Source organism: Portunus trituberculatus, chromosome 31, assembly GCF_017591435.1.
Source record: "Portunus trituberculatus isolate SZX2019 chromosome 31, ASM1759143v1, whole genome shotgun sequence".
NCBI classification, from domain to species: domain Eukaryota; kingdom Metazoa; phylum Arthropoda; class Malacostraca; order Decapoda; family Portunidae; genus Portunus; species Portunus trituberculatus.
Window position 1 is genome coordinate 5,799,146 of NC_059285.1, and position 7,500 is coordinate 5,806,645.

General features: G+C 41.2%; 1 pseudogene; it reads right to left on the reverse strand.

Annotated features, from left to right (window-relative positions):
* Positions 1-7,500, reverse strand: part of LOC123511616 — a 48,409-nt pseudogene that overhangs the window by 38,231 nt on the left and 2,678 nt on the right.

The following is a 7,500-nucleotide window of genomic DNA, read 5'->3' on the forward strand; positions in this document are numbered from 1 at the left end:
ATCTTTTAGTTCTCCATACGATAGTGTAAGTTCTTACTATCAATAAACTCAACTTCATTTAGACAGTTTCTCACGGCTGTTACGGCCCGCCCGTAACATACTCCACTACCATCACCTCCTCCGCTTGCTACCTCGTTCGCCACCTCTCCACCTCCCCTCCACGTCACCGTCTCATGAAGCCCCGCTCCTGTCCCGAAGTAGGATTCACGCGGTCCCATTCGACTCAGGATTTTTGGAAATCAGTCGAGGTCAAGGCTTCAACCAGTGAACACACCGCCTCTTGGAATACCGTGGGATCCACATCACCCAGCACTTCACCACTGCGACACCTCAGAAGTATCACTTCCCCTCGTCACATTTTTTTCCACATTGCCTCCATATAGGATTAGTATTATTGTTAGGTATTGTTAAGTTGGGTTCTTTAGGGTTATATTTATTTGTGTTATATCTATACGTGTATGTCAGTTTCAAGTGTTTTGTTATTGGGTTATCAAATAACTTCTTAAGTGCCCCCTTTGCATATCCTCACCAGTTGAACCTGCAGTGTTTTTTTTTTTTTTGTTATTGTTCACCGGCTCCCCGATGCCAATCTTACCCATTTAACCGGTGAACGTAACACGGCATACTTCGAGGGAAAAACTTGGCAGACACACATGCGTTAAGTTTAACATGCAAGGGAGATAAAATTATTCATCACAACACTTGCATTCATCTTCTCCCCGTCTGTTGGCCAAATGTGTAAACAAGGAAGAAGAAACATGACGAGTCATGTCAAGATTAGCGAACCCTCAAGCTCTCCTCGTTTCCCGGCTCTCCCTTCGCAGCTCTCTCACTCAACTGACATGACGTGTGAATGAAAATATGATAACCAAAACTAACTTAACCCCAACTCAAAAAATCTAACCTCACCTTACATGATCCTAATTTTAACATAGGTTAGTTTAGGCTAAAGTTAGGGTTAGGTTAGTTTTGATTATCATATTTTCATTCACACATCATGATAGCTGAGTGATAGAGCTGCGAAGGGGGAGCCGGGAAACAAAGGCAGCTGAAGGGTTCGCTATTCTTGATAATTATGATCCAACATGTTCTCTACCAGTGCCCATCTACATTACTACGATTTTTTTTTTATGTTACAGCCTATAGCGCCTGTAGGCATACTTGAAGAGTATACGTGGGAAGCGCTGTTTAGCTTCCGCCCATTAGTGGCGCAGGCAATTTTATTTATAGTGGTAGCCATATTAAGATTATGTACTTCAAAATGAAACTATAAACAAGAAAACACTGACCATTACGACTCTATACAAATAAATAGTATGACGATTACGAGGAAATTTTCAATGATGGAATCTCAAATACGCAGAAAACTCATCTATCATCTAGACTTCCAGACAGACGGACATCAAAAACCCAGGCTCTGATTTGACTGTTAGGTTAGAAGCAGAGACAAAAAAGAAAAATCACATGTCAAGATTAATTATCATGCTTGTGGAGCTATGGTTTGTGTTTTGTTGAATTTGTTGAGCGGAATGTTAGTGGACGTGAAGGACGCGCCGTCACGCTGCGTCACAATAAATCGCCGACCATTTTTAATTCAGGCGACAGCAGCGTGCACGTCACAAAGCTGCTGGTTTTATTGCGCCAACTTGACAAAGGCACTTGTTTTTACCAGCCTACGTAATATATAAGATGGTCTTGATGACAGGTGTGTGTGTGTGTGTGTGTGTGTGTGTGTGTGTGTGTGTGTGTTTCACTGTTTGATCTGCTGCAGTCTCTGACGAGACAGCCAGACGTTACCCTACGGAACGAGCTCAGAGCTCATTATTTCCGATCTTCGGATAGGCCTGAGACCAGGCACACACCACACACCGGGACAACAAGGTCACAATTCCTCGATTTACATCCCGTACCTACTCACTGCTAGGTGAACAGGGACTACACGTGAAAGGAGATACACCCAAATATCTCCACCCGGCCGGAGAATCGAACCCCGGTCCTCTGGCTTGTGTGTGTGTGTGTGTGTGTGTGTGTGTGTGTGTGTGTGTGTGTGTGTGTGTGTGTGTGTGTGTGTGTGAAAAGATAAGTGATGAATTAACAATCAAGATGTTTCAGTGCTATAGGGGCAGATGAGACCGGTATTCTGTCATGCATAACACGAATGAAAACAAGAAGAGCGATTTCCAGCTAAAGAGCTCTGTGGTGAAAGATTCAATCTCTTCAACAAACGCGATTCAAATCTGTCATTGGTGTTCACTGTTATTGTTGACCCTAACTCAGCTTCAATGAATTAATCTGGTACATGAACTGAATATAAAGGGAATCACTACTCTTGTGTGTCGAGCTGCCTCTGGACAACCTTCTTCAGGATCTCTTAAGGAAGGTCATGGAAGATTATAATTATTAAATTTGGTTAATGAAAATTTTTACATCGTTAGGTTAGGCTAGGTTAGATTAGCTACTGTGAGGTTATGGAAGACGATGATGGGTTATTTCAGTTAGGTATGCAAAGTTACGTTAAGTTTAAGCCATTAAGGTAGATGGTGTTACATCAACTTTCGTAGATAAGATTGCGCAAAGTTCTGTGATAATGTAAGGTTATTGGATTACTCAGGTGAAATTATACAAAGTTACGTTATTTTACTTATATGGGTAGCAACGTCCTTTAACCCTTCTACTAATTGGTACATCTATCCTTAATCCCTTATCACTTTGAGACAATGTTTTTTGTGCCACAGCCACCACTTAACATTGTACTGGATAAAGATCGCAAAATTCAAAATTTATTATATTCTATGCCATTCTTTCCTGCATTTTTTTTTTTTTTTTTGTCACGTGAATTCTTGCATACCGTAGAGAAAAAGGTTAAACGAACTTCGATGATCGGACACCTTTTGTCACTCGTATAAAAAAAGGTGACAAAAATATGCGTTTGAAAGAATCCTTACATTTTATACCAAGTCGAAAATAAAGTGCTGAGTCCATCAGACAATTTGTCTTGCTCAACTATACAGACAGCCAGATAGTTAGGTAGACAGACGGCCAGACGGCTTACCGGACAGCCAGACAGCCAGACAGCCAGGCAGACGTATTCAGGTGTGTGTGTGTGTGTGTGTGTGTGTGTGTGTGTGTGTGTGTGTGTGTGTGTGTGTGTACTGGCATGCCGTATTGCCACCTGTCCACCCTTGATTGGCTTTCCATTTGTCTTCCTCCCTTCCTTTCCTTTCCTTTCCCTTCCCTTCCCTTCCCTTCCTTCCTTCTGTCCTTCCTTCCAAGACTGGCTAATCAATCTTCCTCTTACCATAATAGTTACGTTTCCTTGTGTTTACTCCCTCCCTTCCCTCTGCAGCCCACCTGACACGCCCCTCAGGTGTGGCGGAGCATAATACCGCACCTTGCTCCTCCTGCACCTGCCTTGTTATTAGGAATTATGCCTCGGGGACACGTGGAGGAGGGCGATGAGGAAGAGAAGGAGCAGGAGACACGGAGGGGAAGATGAGGAGAGGGAAAAGAGAATGAGCAAAGTGGATGAGGAGTGTGATGGAGATGACAATGGCGGTGATGAGGAGGAGAAAGAAAAAGATAGACGATGAAAAATAAATGAGAGAAGAGGAGGATAAGGACGAGGACGACGAGGGAGAAAATGCATAAAGGTTAAGGAAATGGGAACGAAAAATGAGCAATGAGAGAAGAAAAAAACGAATGAAGAAGGAACCAGAGTAAAAAAAGAAGGGAAATAAAAAGAAACTGGTGAAAGAATAATGAAAAGAAGGAATAGGAGAAAAAAAGGCGAATAGGAAAGAAGGCAAAGAAGAAAGATGAGATACGAAAACATAATAAAGCTGGAGGAAAAGTATTAACATATAATAATATATATACATAGTAAAACAAACGAAAAAAAATGAACGAATAAAATCAGTCAGGAAAATATGGGAAAAAACTAGATGAGAAATACAGAGAAAGAGGGAAAAATGCGAGGAAAGAATACACCTGGCGAATATTTCAAGCCGGGGCCTCTCACAGGAGTTAATTAGCGTCAGGTTACCTTGATCGGCACAGATAACCTTCCCTCGCCCTCCTGACTCCTGACTCCTCCTCCTCCTCCTCCTCCTCCTCCTCCTCTTCCTCCTCCTCACATTCCTATAACCTTAATCCCTCTCCTTCCTTCATTCTCCTGCTCTATGCCTCACCTCCCTCCCATTCATCATCCTTTCTATCCTCTTCCTCTTTCCCCTCACCTGTGTTTCCTTCCCTCTACCTTCCCTACCCTCCCTTCCATCTTGTTTTATTCTTTATTCTTTTCCTTACTTCCCATCACTCCTTCCTTCACTCCTGGTATTTTGAACGGTAATCATATCACTGTTTTGCCTCCTCTTATCTAATTCCTATTTTCAGTTTTTTTTATCATATTAGAATATTATCAAATTTTCTTTTCATTTTACAATACCGAGGTTTGTTATTTTACTTTTATCATGTGATCCAACCAGTTTTTTTTTTTTTTCGTATTCTTCTTTTTTAAGGGGGTTAATAACCTACTTACTTTCCAACACACCTGAAATATCTTCCACTGGTATTATATTCTCCATTTTTCATTATTTTTTTCTATATATTGTCACACACACAAAAAAAAAATCTTTCTTCCTTCCTTCATTTATTCATATTGATATTTCAAGTTTCATTCCTTTCATCTTAATACTCATTCTTTTTCTGTCCTGAGATTGTTGAGTTATTAGCATCCTCTTTGGGTATATTTCTTTTATACATGTCATTTCATCTTTTTTTCATTCGTTATTGGCTTCCTTCAGTCTGTTTGAAGTCCGTTCCTTTTCGTTCTTCCTTTCCGAAACATTTTCATTTGATTTTTTTTCTTTTACTTTCTGAATTTAATCCATAGAATCTCTCTCTCTCTCTCTCTCTCTCTCTCTCTCTCTCTCTCTCTCTCTCTCGCACTGTCAACGTATTGTTTCTATTCCTTCTTCTTACAACATTCTTCTCTATAACTCCTAACATCTCTTTCCATTTGTTTTCCTTGTTCTCACCACCATCCCTCCATTCCTCTTACTTAAAATCGAACATAACAATAAAGAAGCTAAGGTTGCTTAATTGCTGTATCGTCATTTTCATTATACTATCACTACATTCATCGATAGCTTTCAGGTGGCTTAAAATCACACATAGCAAAACTAATCCCAATCAATTTATCAACCATTCTGAAAAGTAATACAAAATTCCTTTATTATCACCGTCATCATATTTTTTCATCACAAGTCTCCCAGTGGCTTCCCTATTAACTCCCTCACCTCACAGCCAAGTCCTCCAGGGTTCGATTCCAGGACACAGAAGGGAAGCGTTACATTCAAGGCTTTAGTGTTACTAGTCCCCTCTCACCCCGAAGCTTCTGTTCACGGAGCGGAGGCGGAACAAAGTCAAGGAGTTCCGACATCACACTCCAACAATAATAGAGAGCCATCGTTCCCCGCCCGCCCTCCATTGTGTGTGTGTGTGTGTGTGTGTGTGTGTGTGTGTGTGTGTGTGTGTGTGTGTGTGTGTGTGTGTGTGTGTGCCACTAAACACCCGGAATAACAAACACGACAAAAATACTAATAAAAATGCCATGTATATAGAAAATATTTACACACACACACACACACACACACACACACACCGATACAAGCAAACACACTCCTGGTCATATATAAACAAAAGACCCTCAAATACAATAAAACCAGTAAAATATATGAAAGAATGTTGCCACTTGCACCATAAACATCCACCGCTATTTTTTATCACTCGACAACACGAAACAAGAAAGGGACACACAGAATTGGACCCTTTGTTTAGAATAGAGATCCTGCTGGGTAGACAAGAGAGAGGAGGAGGAGGAGGAGGAGGAGGAGGAGTACTTTCATATGGTGGACAAGAACGTAATCTAGTGTGGATATGAAAAATAAAGCGAAAATATGCGAAGTGATACGTGGATTAACGCTAAGTTCTTGTAAATGAGAAAGTAATAGTATTGTACAAATATAACGCCCGGGTATAATGAAGTCATTGATGAGAAGTTGCAATCTATTAAAGAAAACTGAGAAAAAGAGGAAGATACTTTTAAATTTAGTACATTGATATTGTTAGAGCTACTACTACTACTACTACTACTACTACTACTACTACTACTACTACCACTACCACCACTGCTAGTATAAGAATATCAAGACAAACAAAAGAACAACAAATATGAAAAATAATTCACCTCAGAGTTAAGAAAGTGAGCTAAACTTTCTTCATTCGTCTCTCTCTCTCTCTCTCTCTCTCTCTCTCTCTCTCTCTCTCTCTCTCTCTCTCTCTCTCTCTCTCTCTCTCTCTTATCTGCCCAGCTCGTACCCCATTCATCCAAAGTCTCCCTCACCAGCCACCATCTCTCTATCGCCCTTATCTCTTCCTACCTCATTAGAGACTCTCCTGGGCAAGATGCACGAGTCAAGGACGCTCTCTCTCTCTCTCTCTCTCTCTCTCTCTCTCTCTCTCTCTCTCTCTCTCTCTCTCTCTCATCAGATGTTTCCTTCCTTCTTCACTTCATTACCTTTCCCATTGAGCTTGTCTGACAGTTGAGAGAGAGAGAGAGAGAGAGAGAGAGAGAGAGAGAGAGAGAGAGAGAGAGAGAGAGAGAGAGAGAGAGATTCATGACACTGAAGTAAGGGTAAAGAAGGAATCAAGCGAATACTGAGAAAGCAAAAAAAAATAATAATAATAATAAATAATAAAAAAATACATCAAAATCAGGAATGAGTCTCTTCAATCTATGACAGGAGACAAACCACAAGGATGCAGTGAAATAAAGCAAATACAGACACAGTACTCTTAAGTCATATCCATTCACACAGTACTCTAAGTCATATCCATTCACACAGTACTCTAAGTCATATCCATTCAAGACGCGGTGAAGTAGTCAGATGCATACGTTATACCTACGCGTGGCAGTCCCTTCTTATACCAAATGATGGGATAGATATAAGAGTTAAGCACTATCACGACTACCTAGGTACGTACATTACCACCAAACACGTCACCACTACTGACACTTCTTTAACGCCTATCAACCATTACCATCACTACAACCACCACCACTACACCCACCCAAAACACAAGCATACTAAACAAATCACAAAAGAACAATAGGCAAGCACTAATACACATACACGAGTCTAAGGACAAAATATTAATTACACACACACACACACACACACACACACACACACACACACACACACACACACACACACCTAAATGGAAAAGGCAGCATAATACCTCCTCTCCGTCAGTCCCATCAAAGGCAGGCCAGTGGAGGCCCAAACAGAGCGCTCATTAGTGGGGGGGCTTTTACCGGTCTCAACATGCATTGGAGAAGGAAGAGGAAGAGGAGGAGGAGGAGGAGGAGGAGGAGGAGGAGGAGGAGGAGGAGGAGGAGGAAAAAGGAGGAAAGAACCAATGGCAGTCACATTAAGT